The following is a 26,440-nucleotide window of genomic DNA, read 5'->3' as shown; positions in this document are numbered from 1 at the left end:
GAGATTGGATTGTGGGTAATGGGAAAAGGTGGAAAATACTATACCAATTTTTAATCTAAAGATTTTGCTAAGTCTATAGGGGGAAAATAAATAAATAAAAACCTTCTGCTCTTTCAGTTTTATCTTAAGGCTTCCTATAAATTGCCCTGGGATCTTCAATCTGTCAGTATTCTTTGAGGTAAGAAAAGGAAATCAAACGATTCATTGAGGTTTATAGCACTGATGGCTTCTAGGGAGCTCCAAAATATTTTCCTGGCAATGCCAAAAGCTGCAATTGCATGCAAGAACACCTGCTATTTGCCCTCATCTATAGCACTGGGCAACAGGTCAAATGAACCATTTTCATTTTTATTGCTTGTCTAGGGGCAGTGAGTTTGCAGATAACCCAAAGTTGAAAGAGAAAAGATGGCATCATCAAAGATTAGACTAGAATTTAGAATACCTATTTTGGTTGAGGGGAAGTGATCAAAAACCATTCAAATCAGGCCTGATAGGAAAAAGATTCAGGTTTGGTCATTTAGGAGAAAAAAGAGAAGTACATGAATATAATAGTCTTTAAAAAGAGGACATTAGAGAGCAGGATGGGAAGCCTTTAAAAATGCCTTTAGATATTATTTTAATTAGCAATTGTGAAATCCCACCTCCTATGTGAAACCTTTTCAGACTGAAAAATAATTTCTACTTTTTTTGCACATATCTGGATATGGACATAATAACTATTTTTGTCTCTTAGGGAAAGGAACTTATGCTTTCTCTTTTTTTTGTGTGTGCCATTATGCTAGAGCCAAATATAATTAAGATAAATAATAAGGTCTTGAGTTTCAGAAATCAAGCCATTAAGCAAAGATAGTAATCAGGAATTAGTGGCAATCTACTAAACTAGGGAATAGAATAGATATCTAAGTTTAGGCTGAAATAGATGAAGCAATTAGAAACAATTGGATAATATTGATAAATTAAGTTTAAAACTATAAGGAAAATATAATGGCATATGGTCTGATGGGTAGGATAGAAAATGCAGTTTAGAATCCAAACTCTTCTATAGTTAGCTTTGTGATATTAGAAAAATCATATCAACTTTCAGGTTTTCCAATTTTAAAATAAAAGTTTTGAATCCATAGTTCAAAGGTCTGGCCCATATTAGGTACACAATAAATGTTTATTGCTTACTTGATTGAAATGATTTCTAAAGTTTCTTTTACATTCAACATGCTGTGATATATGAACACAGAATAAGCAAGGATAAAAGAACAATTAGAGCTCAAGTTCATAGACTTAATTGGAGAGGTGGATCATTAGCACCAATGAGTAATTGAGGACCTTGCCTGCTCCTCTTCTCTATCCCACTCCTCGATCCACCATCCAACTCTTGTTCATATTAACCCATGTATTAATTCAGCCTACTTACAATACAGCCAGATATAGCAGATATCCTATTAGAATTGGATCTTTGATGACTTAAATTAAAATCCTTCTTCAACTCTTAATGGCTATGTGAGTTTAAGTCATTTAAGCTGTATGAGACTTACTTTCTTCATGTGTAAAATGAGAATTACAATAACATTTCATAGAATTGCTTTGAGGCTTAAAAGAAGAAAAAAAACATTAAAAGTCCTTTGCAAATCTTAAAGCACTATATAAATGAAAACTCTATTATTTCTTTGAAAATTGATGATATTTTTAATTCAGGAAGCATGTTATTTGGTGATTTTTTTTGCTATTTTTTCCTCTGAATCTTTGTTCAGAATATAAAGATGGAGATCTTTCCATCTGACTTTGATGAGGTCTTGGGTAATTAGGTAAAGTTGGCAGAGAAAGCCCGACCTCTTGATAAGATTTTGCCCTGAGGTAAGCAGGAAAAGGTACTGATGGGAATCAGTTCAACCTTATAGACCCACTATGGAGGTCTCCTAACCTCACCTCATCTACTAGATGTGCTGTTTCTTCTATTAAAGTACCAATTCCTTAAGATTAGGAGCTATCTCACTTTTCTCTTTGAATCAGCAGTGCTTGGTATGGTGTATTGCACAGAGTAAGCATTTAATAAAAACTTTTTCATGTACTTATTCATTCATTTATTCATTCATTCATCCCCTTCTTAGTAAACTTTCCTCAAAGATAGGAATTGAGTTTTGGTAGTATATTTTGTCCATGGCCTATATAGAACATTATATTCATTTGTGTGCAAAATGAATGCTTTGAGGTGACAAGGATGATGATGATCATAATTAGCATTGATCATATAGTAATAATTTATAAAGTTTAACCTCTATAATTTAAGATTGATGGAAATAATTTAGAAGGGTAGAGGAAGTGACCTAAATATGGATAGCAAAGACTTAGACAAAAAGTTAAATATGACTGGGGTTATTTTGGTAAGAGAAGAGAATGTAGTGCTAATTTAGTGACTTCTCAAGATGTGAAAAATCATTATCTGGAGAATGGTGAGGTTAAATTATATTATAAAGGATTCAGGTTAGGTGTAGGGCAGATTTTCTCTCCAAAAAAACAGTGACAGTGGCAACTTTTTGAGTAGGAGGATTAGGAGCTGCTTTCCTGATGCTGTGGGATTTACCCTTTCCCCAAATATCTCCTCAACAGACCTGCCAATAATATCTAAAATATTAGGGAGAATGAGTTCTCTGAATCAAGTTCTTTATAAAGTAGCACTACTAATAACACTTATCTCACAGGCCTGCTGTGGAGACCAAATGAGATGTGTATAAAACATTTTGCAACCCTTTGAAAGCAGTGTATGAATGACCACCATTATTATTACTCCCTTGCAAAATGATAACAAGAATTGGGTTGTTGACTTTTATTAAAATAACATTCCATTAAAAAGCATTACATCTTAAGCTACTATGCAGACAATAGCTTCCTACGAAAATTTATGTCTAACATACTTTCCAATGAAATAATTAGTAAAAATGTTTTAATTGGGGAAATGATAGAGTATGAGGGAGGTCTAAAATCCAAGAATGTGTGGGAGAATGGGAAGAAATAATGTAGTCTCTTCAGACTTCTCTTAAATCATCCTGTTGGTCTTTTCTTATAGAATAATATTCCATAACATTCAATATTTCATTCAGCCATTCTCCAAATGATGGGCATCTATTCTAGATACTACAAAAAGAGCTGCCACAAACATTTTTGCACTTGTGCCCTATCTTTCTTTAGCTATAAAAGAGAAAATCATTATTATGATATTCTTAATAGATATAGGATGTTTTTACTTTGACCCTGATCGAATGACTGGACTAGTTATTTTCTCAGAGTTCCTCCAACCTAGAAAATTGTGTAGACAAAGTTTCTCATGAGTTATTATCTTAAAAAGATGGGAACACATATAATAACATATGAGCATCTACCTTATTTTCCTAATAACTATCTTCACACATAGGAATAGAGAAGCTCTCTTTTTATTTTTTTCCTATTGAATTTTTCTCCATTTAAAAAAAAATCAGCTTTTCTCCCAACACACAAAAAAAGTAGATAGTTCTCTTTTTCTGCTTTTATTTGACTGTCTAATTCTATATACTTTGGTTTGTGTTTTTTCTTCCATCCCTTTCTTTCCACATATTCATTCCAGAAATAAACATCTAGAAATGATGAAATAGAAATTTAATGGATTTTATATCAACCACAATATATATTCAAATAATATCCATACCAAAATACTAGAAAACGACTTTCAAAAACAACTCTGACATCTTGATAATATATAAATACAATAAATGTCAAGATGGCAGCTGAATTTCTTCCCTGGGGAGGATGAGTGTTCTTGTTTTCAGCTATTAAGATATTCTTTTGTACCTGAATTTTTCTGGGATTTAGCACCTTAATGTGTAACCTTATTAGGTACAATATTTTGAAAAAGGAAGATCATCTAATCGTTTATCAAAGGAGAGGCTACATTAGACATAATAGAAAAATGTATTTTTTAAATTCAAGGAACTGGAATTAGGCAATTGAATATATTCATTAACTGGTATACCATTTGTTATACAATTTCACTACCATTTAGCGTTCTACTGTGGTGTCAGCTTTTGGCTTAATAAAGACTTTAAATAGTGCTTTTGGGATTTGAAAGAGTTAATATAGCTACCTAAGTTCCTAAGTTACTGCCAAGAAGTGAAGACCACAGGCACCAGAGAATATGATCTGGCACTTCTTAAATGCTATAGTAAATTAGAAGTTGTTTAGAGTATAGAGGGAGACCAGGCCTTTGAACTCAAGGGCCCAATTCAAACTGGCAATACAGACCAATGTCCACAATAACTCTAACTTTATATCTCCTTGAGGAAAGGTGATGTTTAGGGTTTTTTTGTTTTGTTCTTTTTCATTTTTTCATTGTCTTCCTATCCACAATATCTTTCTCATAGTAAGTAATTAACTATTTGCTGAACCAAACATATGCACAAATAATAACTCTTTGTATCTATCTATCTTTCTACCTATACCAATATTTCTTATCCTGTCTTCTAGAAGAGCAGATATTGTTAAAATGTAGTTCAGGGTCTGATAAAAATATGTGGATGATCATATTTCAATATAGTTATTTACTTTGCAACCCTATATATTTTATGTTATACATTTAAAATAGCAATTCTGAAAAATCCAAAGCCTTCACTAGATTACCAAGGAGGTCCATGGCACATACAAAAAACATTTGGAACCTTTTTCTAAAAATAAATAATATCAACCCTAGAAAATAAAGCCAATATTTATGGAGCCTAGATAAACACTAAACAACTATACTAGAATATTTGCATCTTTCAATGTTCCAAGACATTATCCACTTCGGGTTTTTCTTTTTATAGAATGTTAAAGATCTCAGTGCTGCTCATAATGGTGCTATATAAGATGGGGGTGGAGGGGAGAGAGGGAGAGAGAGAGAGAGAGAGAGAGAGAGAGAGAGAGAGAGAGAGAGAGAGAGAGAGAGAGAGAGAGAGAGAGAGAGAGAGAGAGAGAGATGTAAAGGTCCTGTCATCTCTTCAATTATAATCCTCTGGGAGGAGATCTCTTTTCTGTAAAATCTTTTCCTCTGTGAGCAGGTTTCTTAGGAAGCTTCTGGAGCCTCCAGCCAGACTCTCCTTCCAGACCACTGTCTAAACTCAGACTCCTAGTCAGACTCACTCACTCCAGGTTCAATGCTGCCTCTTTTATCCTCCCAGAGAATGGGTATGTGAGAACTCAGGGGCTTATAGGAAAATTATTTCAACCAATGAACTTGCTCCTTTTAAATGTTGTGTAAACTCCTTTTCAGAACTCCTTTTAAAGGTGTAAACTCTTTTAAATATGTAAACTCCTCCTCAGAAGTTCAAAGGTGTAAACTCCCCCTAAAGGCAGGAACTAAAGGTGTGAATTCTGAGCTAGAGAATTGCCCAAACAACCTGAGTTCTCACCTTGTAGTCCTAACAGAAAGAGAGACAGAGACAGAAAGACAGAAAAAGAGACAGAGACAGAGACAGACAGATACAGAAACTCAGACAGAGACACTAAAAGGGACAGAGACCCAGAGACAGGGAGAGAAAACGAAGAGGGGTGGGGGAAGAGGAGGAGGAAAAGGAGGAGAAAGAGGAAAGAGAGAATTGTCTGGCTTCTACTTTAGTCTCAGATATTAAGATGGTATATATGATAGATTCAATAAAAGTATAGAAGTTGAAAAAATAAATTCATGTGGCTTTTAATAATATCATTGTTGAGTGCAAATAATGATACTGATTGGTCACTGATTCAATTGGACAGAGAACCATCACTTTCCACCTCTCTTTTTCTAGAAGAAGGCAAAGTTCCATGATAACAAATATGAGCAGCACAAAGTAAAAAATCTGAAAACATGAGATGGTAACCTCATAGAGGCTTTTTAGAGTTTCAAGAGATGTCAAGGATTATATCTCCAGTACTTTTATTATGTATGAAACAAATACATGTTTATGCATATACATTTATGTGACAGAGGTTTCTATCATCCTATCAATTACCAGTAGTCTATAATTCTATCTGCTCTCTCTTCTAGGACCTTCCCCTCAATATCCTATTTTGTTCTCCAGGACTTTTTTCAATGTGCATAGATCTGATTATTGCTTAATACAAGATAGAGAGAATAATGGAAACAAAGACAGAGATATATACTGTAGGTCTTGTCCTGTGATGCTATTAATATATTTCAAGGTACAAACTCCCTCAGTTGATGCAGAGTCTAAATTTGTATTTAATATCATCTCAGAAACAACTTTAGGCAGTGAAAAGTTAAGTGATATACACAATCACACAGTTAATATGTTATCAAAGACAAAACTTGAACTAGGAACAACCTAATTCCAAGGCCAGGCCTCTGTTCACTCTGTCACACAGCCTTATGTCTCTGTTTCTCTTTCTCTATGATGAGACATTGTGGCATAGTAGATACTGAGTTAAAAAGAGTTGTGTTCAAATCTCTCTTAGGGCACATATTAATTAGTTCCAGCACCTCATTCAAATTAATGTCTTTGTTTCAGTTTCTCCTCTATACAATCAGGTAATTTGTGATCCTTTCATCTTCATTGATAAACATCTTTCTTCATATTCATCATCAGTAATTCATTTTTTATCAGATTCATTATTGATAGCATTTTATTACTCCACTTATCCTGCTAGGAGCCAACCTGATAGATGGATAGATGGTCTGAATATCTGAGGGCTTCATCTGCTTTACTAACTGGAAGTTCTATTAAGTACCTTAGTAATCATTACCACTGACAAATCTTTCTGTATTTTCTGATTTCCTAGGAAGTGCAATCTGAGGATGATTCTAGACAGTAAAGCTGAACTTTCTCTCTTTCTCCCTCCAACACTGCTCTGTCTCTCTCTCTTTGTCTTGGCTGTCTGTCTGTCTCTCTCTCTCTTTGTCTTGGCTGTCTGTCTGTCTATCTCTCTTTACCTCTCTTCCTCTCTCTGTCTCTCTGTCTCTCTGTGTGTATGTTTTTGTCTCTCTCTGTCTCTGTCTTTCTCTGTATCTCTATGACTCTGTGTGTGTCTCTTTTTGTCTCTGTCTGTCTTTCTCTGTCTCTCGAGTCACTCTCTGCCTTTGCCTCTCTCTCTCTCTTTGACTCCCTCTCTCTCTCAGTGTCTGTGGCTGTTTATTTAGCTTTGCCTCTGGCTCATTTTCTCTTTCTTACTTTCCACCTCCCTCTCCCTTTCCTTCTCTCCCCCTCTCCCTCCTTTTTCCCCTTCCCCTATCCCCCCTTCCTTGCCTCTCTTTCTTCTTCTCTAGGATAGTTGAAAATTTCAGGGATTTCTCTCTTTTTTCCCTTTGCCTAGTTATGCCATTAGTTTAAATTATCAAATGACAGAGCTATTAACCATACACAAGATGTCCATAAAGAGATGCTGAGGCCCTTGCTTTAGATAGAGCTACTGGAATCCATCAAATTGGTTCTTTTGGAGTTTAATGGAGCAACAAAATATTTACAATCATAAATTTACTGGTAATTAATATTTTATTTTTTAAAAGCAATTTCACATATTTTTTTTCTGGGTGGCTAAAATGTAAGACCTTCCTCATAGAGGTTCACATAATTATGACAGAGAAAGGAAAATGTTGAATATGGCAAAGCTAACTGCTCAGGGACCTAAACCTAAGGAATAATCTTTATGAATGGAGTGAGAAGTCATACTTATTGCTATCAATTCATCATTATTTTAATTGCAAGATAATCTGCCTTATAAATGGGATCTAAAATTGCCTCTTTATAATCACTCCAACTTCTGTTCCAAGATAGGAAATAAAATTTCTCCCTATACTCAGATGATTCCTAGGTAATCTGTTGTTTTTGTTTTTGTTTTTGTTTCTCAACTAAATTTGAAGAAGCTCCTTTGCCTCCATTCACTACATTTTATTTGGGAGAAAATAAACTATATCTATGTAACAAAAGGCATCTGGATCACTAGTAGAGTATCCTACTAGATTTCTCACTATAAGTATTTTGTTCTTTAATTAAGATAGAGATTTAGTTCAACACTACTTTTTGACTATCTGAACTGTTTAAGGTAGTCCTAAAGAAAACACATAAGAAAATTACTTAAAATTCTGTGACCTTCAAAGAAGAGAATCAAGGGGAAAATAAATCAACTCATACCCAAATGGTACCATTTTCAGAAAGCCAATGGCCTTATAGAAAATACATAAATACCCACAAATCATGATTTCCAATATGTTTACATGATTGCTGCCCTAGTTTTTTGTATTAGCATATGACATTCTAATCCATTTCTTGCTTTGATTATAGGTTATCTGTGTTCTTTAAATTTTATTTCAGATATTTCTCTTGTTCGATTGTTTCTGTTTTAGTTTTTCACTTTTTTCTCTTATTTCTTTAAGGTTTTTTTTGCATATTGCTTAGATAGAAAAATATTTGAGCTCATAAAAGTGATTATGCCCTTCTGCAGTGCGTATCAAATTCTTGCCTTCTTATCCTTTGCATGTCTTATCAATGTCTTTCTAGAAGTGCTTCACAGCAAACTTATCCAATGCCTGCCTCTATTTATTTTAAGATCTTTAATAGGGCAGTTTAGCAAATAGGCTATTATATTTGTTAGCTTTCCCTCCCTGTTATATGACAAACTCACCCTTTTCTGGCTATATCTGTCATTATTAATGATTTTTAAAAATGATTTTAATAAATTCATCCCATTGATAAGATTGCCCTTTAGCTCCTTTTTACCTGAAAAAGAAAACTTTTTTTAGAGATTTGTCTGAATTGCTATATTCTGTCCTTTTTATTTTTTGTTATTGTTTGTTTGGGAGAATAGATAGGTGGAGATAGAGGGAGAAACATGGGGTTTGCATATATTTTGTTGTGAGATATGGCTTTTTGCTATCAGTTAATTGGATAAAACAGAATCTCCTATTATTTGAAGAGCAAGATGAGGCAAGCTATATGGCCCTATCACTATCCATATAGCTTGAAAGGAAATAATAATAATAATAATAATGAAGCAAAAACTAAAGCATATATATAAGAATTTTGCAGTGTTCTGACTTTAGAGAACTGCTTTTTGATGAAAAAATGTAACACTTTCTTAGCACCCTATCAAATGAGGCTGTATGCTTAAAGATTTTGTCACTGTCTTAGTGTCTGTGGAGAACAGAAAAGTAGTTTTGATTAGCAGAAACCCTGTGAGGAACATGTGTGCAAATAGCAGGGAAATAATTTTGTCCAGCAGGTGATTTATAGTGCAGAAAACACCATCTCTAAAGACACCAAGGGCATCGATGTTTGCCTTCCAGTCATGAATTTCTCTAATCATATGGATTTCCCTACTCACATGCTTCCTTGATAAAGTTGTTTGTTTTTTTTTCTAAATATGTACCAGCTTTCTCCCCTAACATTGGTGGGAAAGTGTGACTCAGGTCTGAGAGGAATGGTTGCTACATTTCAATAATTTCTGTATTTTTTTTTTATTAAAGATAAGTTATCTTGCTTTCTGTTGAGTAAATGTTATGATTATGTATATTTTTGCCTTCTAATGAAAAATTTTTCTGATTATTCTTAAACACTCCCCCATTTCCTTTTGGATCCAGAAATGTAATTCTGTAATTTCATTGGTGTGGCAACTCTCCATCAAGATAGGAGCCTACTCTTCAACTTAAAACTCTAGGAAATTACTTTAGTTATTTCCATAGGATCACATAGCCAGTATGTGTCAGAGACATGACAAATCTTCCTAAATCTGATACATCTCTTTAGCCTTGATACAAAGCTTCCTATCACTCTGTTTCTTTGAACATTCTTCTCTCCCCTCCCCCCTTTTTTGGGTTAGCCCTTTAAGTTTTCAGATCCTGTCCTCATATCCTGGGTAATAAAACAGTTGCCTATATGAATTACCTAGACAAAAGTACTGAGCTTGAGTTTTTATCAATGATCAGCATAAATATTCAGCTACAGCTAGGTGTTTGGTAGTTAATCAGCTACTTCTGGAGTATAATGGTTGAGTATAGGAACCCTTTTTGGGTATTTGGGTGGTTCCATGGTTGGAACACCAAAGCTTCCAGTCAATAAGACCTGACTTCAAATTAGTCCTCAGATACATTTTAGTTGTGTGACCCTGAGCATGTCCCTTAACTCTTTTTGTGTGTTTCCTCACCTGGAAAAAAAAAAAAAAAAAAAGTTAGAGAAAAAAATAGGAAACTTTTCTAGTAGCTTTGCCAAGAAAATTCCATATGGACTCACAAAGAGTCCTGAAAAATGACCAAACAACAAACAGACACTTTTGAAAGGTTAGAGTATCTTGGGAATTAAGTCTAACCCTATGTCCTTTGGCAATGCTATTCAAAGGCTTTGGAATCCTTTGGCTCTACGGCAAGCACACTAAGCTTCTAATAGTGCAACATTTTGCTAATTCTTGTTAAATCATCCTAAGGAGAGAAGAAAATGACCTGAAGACTGGTAAAACCCAAATGATCCTAAGGGAATAAAAAATATGTTCCTCCATTTCTCTTGTCAGCATTTCAACTCAACTTCTTCACACATCTCCCAATTTGAGAAAAGTCTTCATTGCTGATTGCAAATCACGTGAATTGCGGTGTGATTTTCTTTTTCCTGGCCCTTCTTGCCCCAGGCAGTGCTCTGGCTGGAAGTAGCTCTATCACATGGAGTGCTCTCTTTTTAAAAGTGTGATGTGCATCACCTACACTCAGGTGTCTCAGCTGGTTGACAGCAAAGGAAAGTCATTTTCATTTCCAGGCTTGAGGAGACAGATACATAGACTCACTGCCTGCAAATCCCCTTTGAGCTCAGGGAGATACCTACACATGCTTCAGATTCTTCTGGTAAGTCTGGAATACCTTAAAGGCTTCTTGATTAGACTTGGCAGACTAGCCATAGGATTATGATTTTATGAAGTAAGGTGAGAGGAGATCCTACAGCAGTTAGGAGAGAGAAGTAAGATGAGGGGGAATTGAATGAATATGACTTAATATCCTGTCTATTTCCCTATTTGATGAGAGATAACAATTTTTCAAGATAAAGAAATATGCTAATGTCCTATGAATATTTTCTTAATACAAAAGAAAAATCACAGGCCATATTAGTTTAGAAGAAGATTGTTTCAAATATGAAAAGAAATGTCCCCCAAACGTTTGATTTTTCAAATCTGTTGATTTTTAAGGGGGTAATAAGGACAGGTTTTCTCTTCAATTGTAAATGTAAGTTAAACTAGGCAAATATGTCATAACCAGCTCTTTGTAATGCATTCAGGAAAACTAAACATCAATTATATAAAAATTCCCTTATGGCATCAAAAATGTTTTGCATGGTTGGAATCCTGCAGATGGTGCTCAAAAGTAAAAGTACACTAAATTGTGTAATTTTGCAAATCAACCTAAGAGTATGTTAATAATCCCTTTTGTTTAACATATGTGGCCTACAACATTTGGATGAAAATAATCATTTTTAGGTGTGCATTTAAAAATAATGTGATTTGTTCATGTTTATTTTTTTCTCTTTCCCATGGGATCTGACAACATAAAGTCTTAATTTTGAGAGAACTGCAGAAATACTTTCACAGACCATATTAAGATTTTACACTTAGATTTAACAGCTCAAGAAAGATAAGATAAATGTTATTCTACCATAAGGAAGTTAGAAAACATTTTTAAAGATTGAAATTCTTGAAAAGAATGGATTGAGTGATTACTTAAATTCTTGCATTCCCTGCCCTTTCCCACTATGTACTATGGTTAAGCATTCTATTTTTATAAGGAGGAACACTCTTTCTTTGTCAGTTTCACACATCACAGTGCTGTCATCCCATCAATTTTGTTTCAGATATATCTTCATGCTAATCCCCTATTCTCTCTAACTTTCCTGGGGATACAGGAGAGAGTTTACTTCAAGGACATCTTTGATATATAACTTTTTGACATTCAAGAAAAAATATCTCCCTGTAGTATAGTCATTACTTTAGTTGAGATCTTCCAACAAGATGAATCCCATACTCTACTAATTAAAATCTTTTTTTCTATTTGGACTTTATCTCAAGTAATTTGATGATAATTGATGTGTCTTCCCAGATGTAGATATTTTATATCAACTCATTTTCAAAATTTAACAGAATGTTGAATGTAATTCTTTGGGAATCAAGAAACTGCATAAAGATGAGACTTCTAAGAAAGATGTTTCACTATGTTACCAAATTTATATCTTATATTAAAATGACTGCAAACATGTGTCCAATTTAACTACATTTCTGGAATAAGATACATATACTACCTACAGAAAAGGGCACTTGCTGGTTCAGGTCAGGTGTAAAGAACCAATTTGATTATAAGAATTGTTTGAAATTTCAAAAAGGCTATGAAGGTCTTATCTGGGAATTTTAATCACTAGGTCAGTAATCATGACCTTAAGGTAGTTTAGAAGTGATCTTACATGTTGCAAGAAATATAGTCTATTTTTTAAAAAATCATTTCCATTTCTATAGCTGTAAGGAAACAAAAGTGGATATGAAAAATTATTTTATTTTACTGAATCCATAATTCTTTTGACAGAGAATTAAATTTCTCTCAATATATAATTTATTGCATATGTTCATGAGAGAATGGAATGGCAAAATATTAAAGGCAGATTTCTCTGGCAGTTTTTGAGCTTATTATCTCTCCCTCTCAATAATACTAACTAGAATTCTGGGAGAGGTCTGGTTAATTTAATTTTCTGTTATACATAAAGATGTGAAAAGAGTGAAAATGGTGTTTAGCCATAATTTGATCCATATGGTAGAAAGGAAAAGGTATTATGCCAAGATGACTAGGGTCTGAGTCATAATTCTAGCCACCATATGATTAAGAAGTCAAGAGAGAACTTTGAGATCATCTAGGTCAAGTATGTTTAGGACCATGGAAGTGAATTAACTTGACTGAATTAACAGAGGTGAATATATGAGTTAAGTCACCTGCTTCTAGATATTTTTTTAAATCTATATCACACAACTATATGAATATATGTAACCCAAAGGAATTAGGTGAGGCTTTATTGAGAATAAACTAGTAATAGTAATATTTTCATTTTCCATCTCAAGTTGTTATAAGAAAATATTTCGTAAAGCACTATACATATGTGAGTTATTATGGTGATGATGATCAGGTCTTTTCCTTTTAAACAATGCTTTTAAGGTACATTATTCCTGATAATACCCCTTTCCATGGAAAGAAGTTTTTTTTAGTTTTTAGTTTGGAAAACCACTAACCTGAAAATCCAGGGTCTGGACATGTTAAAAATATCTAAATTTATATCCGCACATCTATCTATGTATATGTATGTGTGTATATATCTATATACATATACCTACATATAAATATGATATACATATTATATATATATGTGTGTGTGTGGATATATATATGTATGTATACATATAAATATATATATATATATATATATATATATATATATATATATATATATATATATATATATATATATATATATATATATATATATATATATACACACATACAAACATACACTAATACTCAGCTAGGTGACCCAGTGGAGAGGCACATGGCTTCAGATCAGGAGGACTTATCTTCATGAGTTTAAATCTGACTTCAAATATTTACTAGCTATATTACTCTGGGCAAGTCATTTAATCATATTTGCCTCAATTCCTCATCTACAAAATGAGCTGGAAAAGAAAATGCAACCACTTCAGTATCTTTGCCAAGAAAATCCTAAATGGGGTCATGAACAGTTGTACATTACTGAAATGAACATCAACAATAATATATATATATATGTATATATACATATATATATGGAAGAACATACACCCAAGCAATCTAAACTTTTATATAATGTATTTATAATTACATAATAAAAATATAACATAACACACCCTTGCTATACTCTCCTACTTCTTAGTTTTAACCTTTTAGTTAACTAGTTCAGTTCTATGCTGTGCTTCACTCTGATTCTTTCTTCTATTCTCACATCTCCTACCACTTTTTAAATTGTGCTTCACCAAACCACACCCCTGGATTACTTCCACTACCTTCCTCCTCTTGTCTTATTTGTGTGCAGAAAATATACCATGTCACCAGAAACCATGACAAATGGGGGACCTTAAAATAGCAAAGCAATCCTTTTATTCCTTTCAAATGGATTCTCTATTCTACCTATCATAATGTTTATTAGCAACTGTCTATTCTACTTTTACGATTCTAATGCTTTTCCCTTGCCCCCTCAGTGGAGAATATTATCTCATTCTTTAACTTAAAAAAATAATAAAAATCTGTCCCTCGCTACGAACTCCTTTTTATCTCCTTTTCCTTTTTTTTTTTTTTAATCTCTTTTATGCCATGCTGTATACCTTCCCTCCCATCAGTTCCTTTATTCTAAACATTCCTCTAATGGAGATACCTCCTTTTTTCCCCTTAGAATCAACTATTTACCTGTTCTTTAATACTGTCTGGTTCCATCACAGCCAAAACTTATTCTTATAATTATCCCAATCTGTTCTCCTTATCTAAAGGTTCCTTCCCTGCTGCCTAAAAATACATTCAAGTTTTCCCGTTTAAAAAAATTGAAATCTCACGAGACTAACATTCCCATGAGTTGTCCTCCTTTGTTTTTTTTTCCCTTTCTGAGCCAAAACAAAACAAAACCCTACTCATTGACTCTCCTCTCTTCTAAACCTGCTGTGATCTGGCTTCTGACCTTACTAAGGAATCTGCAATCTGCAAAGTTACTAATGATATTTTAATTGACAAATCTGAGGGCCTTTTCTCAATCCATATTCTTCGTGATTTTACCACTTTGAAGCTCCATGAAGGCCCTCTCTTCCTTTTTGGATTTTCCAGACCCTGCTCTTTCCTGGTTCTCTTCTTGTCTGCCTGCTCTTTCTCAGTCAATTTTTCTAGATTGTCATCCATTATTCACTTCTTATCAGTTGTTGTTTGTCTTTTGTTATCTAAGGACCAGACTACTGGAAGGTGTTGCCATGACAAGCAAGTAAATTGGAGTTAAGTGGGGAAGGGCTATAAATATAGCCAAAGACTCCATCAAGGGATTTCTCTTTTCTCTTTCTTTATACTATTTAGTGACCTCATCAACTACTAATGATCTCTCTGTGCAGATGTCTCTCAAACCTATCCTGCCCTAGACTCTCAATTAAGCTGTGTTTTATATCATTACCCACCTACTGGACATTTCAATTTTCTTAGCACATTAATTTATGTTTATATATGAAATTATAAATAGGTACAATGTTATATTACTTTTAATGTGTGATCATATTATTTAGGCAGTTTTTTCTTGGTTGACATTTTTTATAGTATATCACTTATTTTGCACAATTCATAGTGGGAAATATGTCATAGCCTATTAGGTTCAATATAAACTTTTCCCTTGGATGCCTTTCAACTTAACTTTTTCAAAGACTATGATATTATATGACTTATTATATGGCATCATCCAATGAATATTATCATTGGTTCCTAATTTAAGGAAAAACTTTGATGTCAGTAAAAGAATTATGTGTTCTACCAAAGGCAACTCAGCCTGTTCTCCTCCTCCTTTGAATTCTGAGCCCAGTTTACTTGCTATCTATTGACAGCACCTTAGAATGCATGCACAAAGAGATAAAAGGTTATCCATCGAAGTACATATCATAATTTGCATAATAACCATTCTGCAATATATTTTTTTCTTTTATGAATAGTTAGAACAAACAATTTTATGCAATTATGGGCTTCACTTAGTTGATTCTAAAGAATCTTAAGAATTCTTAATCCATACTCAGTCCAATGTCATCTATAACCAAGAATACCTGCGTGTTCACATAAATCTGTTTGGATGTGTTTATATTGTCAAGGTCATTGATTTTTACCTTTATGGATATTTCCCCCACAGATGCACATCTATATAACACATCTATAATTTAAGAGATCATTTTCATGAGTTATCATAAAAAAATATTCTTTGTTAACTAATTCATTGGTGAGAAGCTTCTCTGAAATTAACTAGACCAGTCCTTTGATGACAAATGTTGAGTTTGCTTTTGACACTTTTCAGCTTGTCAGGGAATGGTAGAACCTGAGATTCTACTATATTAGCATAATTGTTTTTCTTTTCATTTGCTGAGAATTTTTTTTGAGTCTCAGCAATTGCATGTGCAATGGGTAATATGACCAAGTAAAGAAAAATACAGATATGCCTTTTTTTTTTTTAACACAAACAGTAACTTTCAATATTTCAGACATCTTTCCTTCCATAGAACAAGGGAGAACAGAACAGGACAGGATAGGCTAGGGTAGAGCAGGCAGGATAGAATAGGATAGGATAGGATAGGATAGGATAGGATAGGATAGGATAGGATAGGATAGGATAGGATAAGACAAGATAGGATAGGATAAGACAAGATAGGATAGGAGAGATAAGAATCACAGTTTTATTGGTATAATCACCACATGAGGAATTGCCCTCTACCAATTAAGGTTAGTAACTTTTCATCAATTTAGCATCTTAGATTGTATAAAGCAGCAAAACATAGACACAAGTATTTGAGAGAGGTTAGTGTCTGAAAATAGCTTGTCATTGGTAAGATACTAAGGACAGTCCCTTAAAATGGCTGCTATATAATCTATTTAACTCTGGGGGTTCTTCACTCACTGCAGCTTATAGCTGCTATCCAAATGCTTAAAGTGAATTCTTAAACCTGGACTCTTTCTTGCTACTGAGTCCATTTTAATTAAAAATAACTTGAATGAGCAGCTTTTGGTTAAAAGATGTCAGTCTTAACATGAATTTAATTCCCCTTTTCACTTAGGAAGGATAAAAAATCTTTTCATCCTGATGGTATTACAGGAATGTACCCTACTGGATTTTCTCCTCATTGTTTCCTTACAAAGAAAAAGTGTTTTCACTCAGTAGATTTTAGAGTCAGAGATTTTATGTTTTGAATCATTGCCATTTAGAAAAGAAGAATAACTGTAAGCAGACAACTTCAGGTCTATAGGTTCAAGATATCTAAATCAGGTGAAAATCTTCTAACTTGAAGTTCTTCCAAATGTAAATCCTTTACATATATATTTTTCTCTTTCATATTTTCTTTAAAAGCCAGCAATATTTTTAGCCTATTAATTTATCTGTAATCATATTTGTACGTTTATCTAGTTTATCAAAGAATATACATGTATATAATTTAAATATATATATATGTATATATATATACATATATATATATTTCCCAATATGATTAACACAGATAACTCTGAAAGGAAACTAAGCATGAATTGAATCATTCTTTTTAGTTGGCATTAGGGATTCCAGACATAAAACATACATAACCAAGGGAGACACAGTAGAACTGACTGGGTGAAAGAAGTGAGCAGGACAAAAAAGATAAAGGTAACCCTAAAACTATAAACACAGTCACAGCATGAAAGATGTTGATAAAAATAAGGATGTCAGAGATGGATCTAGATTAGAGGTAAAGATAATATGCTTACCTCTGAATGTGATGAAGACAGGTGCATATGTAATCATCCTATAAGTTGTTGGTGAATGAAGTTTGGAGCTCCAAGATCAAAGGTATCGATAAAGATTAGGGAATCTCATGTAGAATGATAGCTAGCACAACGAATAGAGTGCAGGGATTGGAATCAGGAAGACCTAAATTCAAGTCTGACTTGAGACATTTACTAACTGTATGACCCTGGACAAGTGACAACTCTGTTTTCATCAGTTTCTTTATCAGCAAAATAATCTGGAGAAGAAAATGTTAAACCCCTCCAATGGTTCTTTGCCAAGAAAACCTAAAAGGAGTCATAAAGAGTAAGAAGTGACTCAAAAAATGACTAACCAATAAAAAATGTAAAGAGGTGGTGTCTTTGAAAGTGAATGAAGTTCATCAATCATTTACTTTATATATTATTTCTATTGTATGGTTGATTTGATTATCATAAAATAATAAAACTTAATAAAATGGAAGAAAAGTGAATGAGGCTGCTGAGAAATAGCACTAAGGAAGTGAATATAAAAGAATAAAGAATTAAGTCAGAACCTTGGGACACACATTAAAGTGTGAGTAACAGAAAGAGCAAGTGAAGGAGATAGAGAATGTGATCTCTAAAATCAAAGGAGAGAATAGCTAGAGGAGAGAGTTATCAACTCTGTCAAATGTTATACAGAGATCAGAGAAGATGAGGATTGAAAAAAATGCCATTGGTTTTGATACATAAGATTACTGATGACCTTAGAAAAAGGGTTCTTAATATTTTTGGTATCTTTGATCCCTTTGATTACAAATATGGATCCCTTTTCGGGGGAAAATATATTAAATGCTTAAAATAAAACACTAAGATTGCAAAGGAAGGCAATTATGTTAAAAAATAGTTATCAATGGGGCAGCTAGGTGTCCCAGTGGCTAGAGCACCAGCTCTGAAGTCTGGAGGACCTGAGTTCAAATCTGACCTCAGACAGGAAAAACTGCCTAGCTGTGTGACTCTGGACAAGTTATTTAATCCCAATTGCTCAGCAAATATATATATATATATAATGTATATGTATATGCATATATATGTATATGTATATATGGTTAGAGTTATAGTTTTCAAAATATTAAAAATGGCACCCTGAATAAGAAAGTTAGCTATAGAGAAACCACTCTAACAAAATAAATTGCAAGAGTTTGAAGAGAGAGTAGGTGGTAAAGGTAGTGGTATTGTTTGTTCATTTGTTTGTTTTTTTTACAGTAAAGAAGAAAAGAGGGAAAAGTAATTGCACATCAGACAGTAAGAGAAAGTGCTGAGAACTGTTGCCTGGCACTACATGTAATAGGGGAGACACAGCGATTCCAAAGGATTCTATTTAAATAGATTAATCATGAGGAGCAGGGTGATATCACTTACCTTTACAGGAGCTCAGAGCTTCCAAAAGGCCAACTGGAAATAGAAAACAAATGATTAGCAACCAAAAGAGTTCTTGAAAACAATGAATGGAGCCTCTTTAAAAGAAAAATACCATGGTATTTTCCTAGGTTTAGAATGAAAGTTTCTCAGGTCTACAGACTGCCAGACTTGTTTCCTAAGCTCCAGATGACTAATTGTAATGTGCATCTTGGGCACTTAAAGTCTGATCTAATGTAGTGGATTTTGTATAATGTTTTTCGTGGGTGTATAAAAAAAGTATGTTGCTTTAATTTAGTGAGTAATTACAGGTCATAATTACAGTTAACATGTAGTCCTCCATAAATCTGAAGTTGTGTATTTCTGAGCCACAGTTTATAAGCAAGCTCTGAGTTTATTTCTCAGGGAATATCACACACTTGCATTAAACCCAAGGGAAGGAGAAAACTTCATTCCCCAACACTGCCAGATAAGCCTTTGGCTTTGTAAATCTTTCAAACATTTTATTATAAATGCTTATTATCCTTTGGATAAGCATGGACTTGACATATTTTGTTGCTTGTCTTTATTTTTATATGCATAGATCAGTAGAAATTATGATTTTTTTTTATTTTTAAGTTATATTATAAATAAATTGCAAATAAATATTATTAGGAAAATTCTTTTGTAACACAATATACCAGCAATGTTTCTGAGAACCAAGATATATGAAAGTGAAAATAGAATGATGTCACTCTAGTGATATATTTCTTAACTAACACTATCATCTTAAAAGCCTTTGGCAAACACATTGAAAATTGTGAATATGGACTATTTTCTTCTATACTCTTATCCAATGATAAATCATGTGTTAAAGATCTCATACATAAGATTTTATTCTAGAACATAAAATCTATTTCTGTAAAAATTAAAATGCCCTCAGCAATTAAAATAATTTAATGATTTGAAAATAGTTATATTTAAATAAACACCATATTTTTATATATTTTGTGGGGAACATTTTAAAAATTCTATGATTTGGATATAGCAGTCCTTTTTAACTATAGTTATATTTGTACATCTCATTTTTTTTAACTTATTAAAAGTTTCAATTGCTGAAATTGCTTTTTTAGTTAATAGAATCTATATAAATTGTGATTTACATACAAATCTGTTTAAATATGAACTTATTGTAAGCAGTAATTCAATAAACATTTATTAATCTTCTATTTTATGTCAGACATTTTTTTCTAGATGCAGAGTATATAATGACAAAAAAAAAAAAAAGCAGTTCCTACTACCACGGATTTACAGTTTACACTGGCATGTATATACAAACACACACATACACATATATCAGAAGATACAAATTGCATATAATGTAAATACAAAGAATTGGAGAGGAAAGTTCAAATTAAGAAAATGCAAAGATTTATGGAAAGTAACACCTACAAGTTGTGAATCCAGAGGAAGGCCCAGGTGGCAGATGAACTAATCTTAGAAGAAAACCTGGGTTCTAAAAGATGCAGATAAGAAAATAATATATTCCTACTAGAGGGACAGCTTGTACAAAGGAATAGAGAGAACTATAAACTTTTAGACAAGTTTCTGTTTTATGAGCTAAAAATGTTAGACTTGCATTATAATTAAGTACACAGGAAAACAAACATTATCAAATACATATAGTGGTCGGTCCTTTATCATAAAGAGAACCTGATAAAATTGCCTAAACATATCACAGCCTAAGAAATTTGCAGATAGAAAATAATTGGGGGGAAGGGAAGAGATAAACAGAAAACTTCCTTGACTTTGACAAAATGTGCTGATTGAGAAGACTTCCCCCAAAAAAATCTATTAGTTTAATTTGAAAAGAAAATCATTAATGTGCAAGACTTTATCATGAGTAAAGTCTTAAATAAGACATTTAATTCCTATATTCATTCCCTTATTTTATTTTTTAACTTTTTTTGTTTTGACACTTTTTTATTTCTGAAACATCTGTCTACCCTCTTCAAATTGAATTCCCCCTTTATAACACACACACACACACACACACACACACACACACACACACACACACACACACACAATAGTAAAGCAAAAACATCTGATATACAACAATGTATACACCATTCTGTTCTGGTATAACCACTTCCTCTCTACTATAATATTCTGTTATTTATTTTCTGGGATAACAATTGGTTTTAAAATTCCTTGAAGTTTTTATCCATTTTAGCACTCCTTTCATTTCTAATATTTTAATTATTGTTTATATTGTTCTTTTGGTTCTAATTATTTTACTCTGTATCTGTTTATCAATAACATTCATTTTGGGGAGGATTCTGGGAAGATGTTGGAGTAGGAAAGAAAATTCCAAGCTCTCCAGATTTTCTCCACAAACAAAAGAAAATTACACCTCATGGCTAACATTGACAAGTGAAAACCAAATAAGACTCTGGGCAGAATAGGGACCCATTTGAGACAACTAGAAAAGATCAAAGAAAGACCAGAGGATTGTAGTTTAATAGGTGTGAAATGTGAACACTTCCAGGATAATGCCTCACAAATAGCAAGCATGTAACCCTGAGACTAACTGGGTTCAGTAGGAGCCTCAGTCTTAATCACAGTCACTATCACCTTCAGGACAGTATTAAACCTCCCAGACAGGGGCGGGGGATGTATAAGGTGGGGTGGGGTGGAGAGGAATCCTGATAAGGAATAACAGGCCCAACTATGTTGCAGAAATGTGGCCCTATGTGAGAAGGAACCAGCACATTGGTTGAGTGCAAAAGCAGTGGGAAAGATATGCCACTGGTTGCAGTCTCTTATAGAAGGGTCTAGTTCTTAGTTTGAGGTTCTGAATCAGGGGAAGAATTGAATTAAAGTCAGAGGGACCATCCCCTCACTCCAGGATTAGAGGTGGTTACATTCACAGTATAACAATTGGTGTTGTCTTTAACATATTAAAGCCTGCTGTAAGAAGAGCTTTGAGGAACAAAGATTGTCCCTTTAGTATATCCAATTAATTCTCACTCAGCAGCCAATTAAGGGTCCTTATAACTAAGAAAAAAAATGAAGATACAAAGATCTGCTCTGAAGTGAGGGGAAGAAGATAGCAGGCACAATCCTTCTATCATGTAGTCTTAAAGGAATAATACACTATAATTCTTTGAAAGTGATAACCACTGTGAGGAAATCCCCAGCACCATCATCACCAGATGCTGTTGTCAAGAGTAAAGATTCCTTTTTATCTCTTACCAATTAAGGTTTTTCTGTGATTGTAGGATACAGAGCTAGGAAGAACCTTACTGATTTTATATGACAGCCTCTTTATTTTACAAATGAGGCAAATGATTCCCAACAGAGTTAATTAAAGCATTTTCCCAAGCTTCCATATAAGGAGAAAATCTTTTATTCAACCACAGGTCTTCTCCTCCAAGCCTTGCTATCAAAGCCTGTTTGCTTTTCAGCATGCTGTAGGTCTCATGATATTGAGCTTGATGTCCCCAAACTTCCTGTCCCACAATAAATTAATAATTATTATGATATAGCAGAACAGGAAAAATCCATTTTCATCAAAGGACAGAAAGATGATGCAGTGCTTACAGCCCTAGACTTGGAATCAAAAAGATTCATCTTGAGTTCATATCTAGCCTCAGACACTTACTTACTACTATGTGACTATGGGCAAGTCACTTAATGCTTTTTACCTCAGTTTTCTCATCCTTAAAATGAGCTATAGAAGGAAATGGCAAACTTCTCCAGCAAGCAAACCCCAAATCCAGTCACTGAGAGTCAGACACAGCTGAAAAATGATTTACCAACAAGTTCTCTTCAAAGAAAATATATATTTAATGAAAATACTTTGGATCAGTTTTCAAATTACTTCTCTTTTTTTCATTTCTCCCTTTAAAAATAAAATAAAATTAGTCAATAGTATCATTATTCCTCAAGCTAATAAAAATCTACAGAATGGTTGGATTTCCAAAAAAATCTGTTAGCAAATGTTTATTCAACACCTACCAAGGATAAGAGAATTATATTGATTATCATAAAGTATAGCTAAAAAGCAATTGTTCAAAAATTTGCCAACCAGACATTAAACAATGGAATATTCCCTGCAGAGTAAAATGTGCTTTAGAGGCATTATAAAATATAACATATATTCTATTCGTAATTCATTTTGACATACAAATATGGGCATTGTGATTATGTAGTATAGATTTTTCAAGTAACACAAAGTTACATATGAAGGATGTCCATATATTGTTTTAATCTCCACCCTTAGAATTGTAAAGCTTGAAGTAATTTTAGATAGTCCAATATAATAATTTTACACCTGAATAAACTGAGTAACAAAGGAAGTAACTTATCTAGTCAGTCAGGTTGCTAGAAGAGCTAAGAGTAGAATCCAGATCTCCTGACTCCCAGATTAATATTCTTCATACTTGAGTAGCCAGGGACTCAAACCTTCAAATAAGGAAACCTTTAGCCAATATCACAGTTAAGTTAAGAAAGACAATAGTGACCAAGACCCTTGCCATCCTGCTTCCTTTTTCTTGAAATATGTACTCTTTGGCCTATTCCATCCTATTGCCTCACTTTTTCCCCTTCATGAATGCAATAGGAAGATCTAAATGTTAAAAATTTATAAAAATAAAACAAAATTAACTTTCAGATTGTTTTTTTCTTTTTGATTTTTCATGAACATTTTTTTTTGTGAGTAAAGAAAGTGGACATTTGATATTATTTAGGAAATTTATTTATATTTATTTAGGAAAAGTATTAGAAACTGGTCCCTAAAGAAACTCTTGGATCACTTATGAGTAGCTAGTCAAGGTTACATTCCACATTTGGTAGCTAGTACAGTGGTCAAATATAAATCACAAAATTTGCTTTTACCTCTCAAGTTTTGTGATAAAAATCTCTCCACTATATGACTCTTTTGATGACATATGTTCTAAATAATTCTACATTATTCTGGTCCCCTCAAGACTAATAAGAAAAAACCTGAAAAGTGGAAGAGATATTCAGGAATATTTAATTTTGTTCAGAGTAGTCAGCAATCACGCTGTTACTTTGTTTTTTACAAACATTCAGAATTGTGCATTATGCTTTATTTTTCAAGTTAGTCTATATATACAGAATTAATTTAAAATCATTTTTATTTATGTGCTTGTCTTCCTCATGATTCATTTTTGAACTACCCTCTAGGTAGAGGCAGTGTTAGCTTGCCTAGGGGAAACCCATTTAATTTAAGTGATAATTTTTTGACAGTTGGTAATTTGCTTATTTACAATTTCCTGATTAAGTTCGCTAATGTTACAGTTATTTGTATAAACTAATTTCTCCAGCTGTAGGATCCTCATTTCCCATTTTTTGTCCCACTAAGGGAGTACCAATTTATCAATTTTTTTTACCCTTTATAATTGCCTCTAAAGCTTGTGACCTTTTCACTGATCTTGTAAAAATTATTATGATATTGCATATACAACAACAAAAAAAAAAATCACAGATTATGCTGGATTCTTTTGTTTTGGTTGTTGTTGTTGACATTTCACTCCCTATATCAGATGAGTAAGATAGGCTCAATTATAATTTGTAAAGCTACTTGACCTCCAGTGATTACTTTAAAGTCCAGAAATTAATGGACATCCAATGAAAGAGGAATGCTTGGTTATTTTAAGCAGTCCAGACATTCATTCATCCATTCTTCTAGCTCTGCTGATAATTTGCTAGATAAAAGATAATGTTTTAGGGCATGGAAGATTAGAGAGAGGCATAGAATATTTTTTAAATGACCAAGTAAACATTCTTGACCATTAAAAAACATGAAACCTACTATGAAAGATAAGACATATACCCAAAGTTGAATTTGACACAAAACCAATCTGTAATGCTGGAGAAACTGAGCAAGATAGAGATTAGAGAACAATCTAATAATTTATTAAATGGGAGAGATTTACTGGGACCAAATGGATCCATGGTCCCAGGGCTGAATGAAACTATCATCTCAAAGAATCCAGCAGTGAATGTCCAATACAAGATTCTTTTATAGAGTAACAAGAACAATGACATAATGGGGGAGGTACCTGGATGGGGATGAACTAATGGGAGGAGGAACCTAGGATGAGGATGACATAATGGAGGCAGGCATAATGGAGGGAGGTACTGGAGAGGCTTCTGATATTCTAATGATATCTAAAATGATCATCAAACATTAAGAGGGAATGACTATAGCCTAAAGCCTAAGATGAAAGACCTTTATCCTAACTTTAAGAGGGAATAGTTATAACCTGAGGCAGAGTAACTGAATAGGACAATTAGGGAAACCAAGTCAGGACATTTAAAGGGAACTGTGGCACAACAAATCAACAAATTTGTGAACATTCAATTGAGGGAAATTATCATGGAAGGAATCATGAAAAGGAGGTGTGTATATATATATATATATATAGGAATTACAGCTAGGTAAAGTTGGAGTAGGTTTCACAGGTTTGACAGGTTTGACAGGAAGTATTCCAGCATAGAAATGTGCATTGGAAAAAAAAAAAAAAAGCAGAGTAAATGGTATAAGGTATGTTTGGGGATTATTTAGTAATTTGATTTATCCTGGACAAAAACTACAATGAAAGAAATGGATGGAGATAATCATATCATATACGCTAAGCTGAAAAAGACCAAAGAGGTAATCAAATCCAAACCTTTAATTCTACAGATGACTAAATAGATTCTCAGAGAAGCTAAAACACAAAGTCTCACAAATAAGTAGGAGAGTCAGGATTTGAATCTGTTTCTTCTAACTCTAAATCCTGCATTCATTTCAATATAACATGATTAAAAGGTAAAGGTAGAAAGTCTATAGAGAACTTGAAAAATGTTTTGGGACTTGATAGAATAGGAGTCACATAGTGTTTTGATTTTAGTTAATGACAAGATTATTCTTGTGTTTTAGGAATATTCACTTGGAAAATCCATATAAAATGGGCTACAAAATAGGAGAGGGGTAAGAGTATTGAAATAAATTTAGTAAAAAATGATGTGGCACCAAACTAAGTTGGTAGCATTGATAGTAAGGAGATCTTGGTAGGAGAAAAAGGCATATGAGACCATAAAATCAGAAATTTGATGATGAAAGAGATGAGGTTATCTAATCCAATTGCTTCATTTACAAATAAGAAAATGGATACTTAGGGATATTAAATGATTTTTTCAATGTCACCCAAGTAAGATAGAATGATGTTAAGATTTTAAGCCTGGGTAATTGGGAAGCAAGTGGTATTAACAATAAAAATCAGAATTCAGAAAAAGAAACTGGTTCAGTAAGAACGAGGAGTAGAGAATTGAACCAGCTACACCCAGCAAAAGAACTCTGGGAGATGACTATGAACCACTACATACAATTCCCAATCCCTCTATTTTTGTTCGCCTGCATTTTTTATTTCCTTCACAGGGTAATTATATACTATTTCAAAGTCCAATTGTTTTTGTACAGCAAAACAACTGTTTGGACATGTATACATATATTGTATTTTATTTATACTTTAACGTATTTAACATGTATTGGTCAAT

The 26,440-nt window shown here is 33.3% G+C and overlaps 1 protein-coding gene across 1 annotated transcript in view; it reads left to right on the top strand.

The window, feature by feature from the left end:
* The window catches only part of PTPRD (protein tyrosine phosphatase receptor type D), a 2,806,204-nt gene that overhangs the window by 1,009,755 nt on the left and 1,770,009 nt on the right, over nucleotides 1–26,440 (top strand).

This window comes from Sminthopsis crassicaudata, chromosome 1, assembly GCF_048593235.1.
Source record: "Sminthopsis crassicaudata isolate SCR6 chromosome 1, ASM4859323v1, whole genome shotgun sequence".
Classification (NCBI taxonomy): Eukaryota; Metazoa; Chordata; class Mammalia; order Dasyuromorphia; family Dasyuridae; genus Sminthopsis; species Sminthopsis crassicaudata.
Note: the sequence above shows the minus strand (reverse complement) of the source record. Positions and strands in the feature narration are given on the sequence as shown.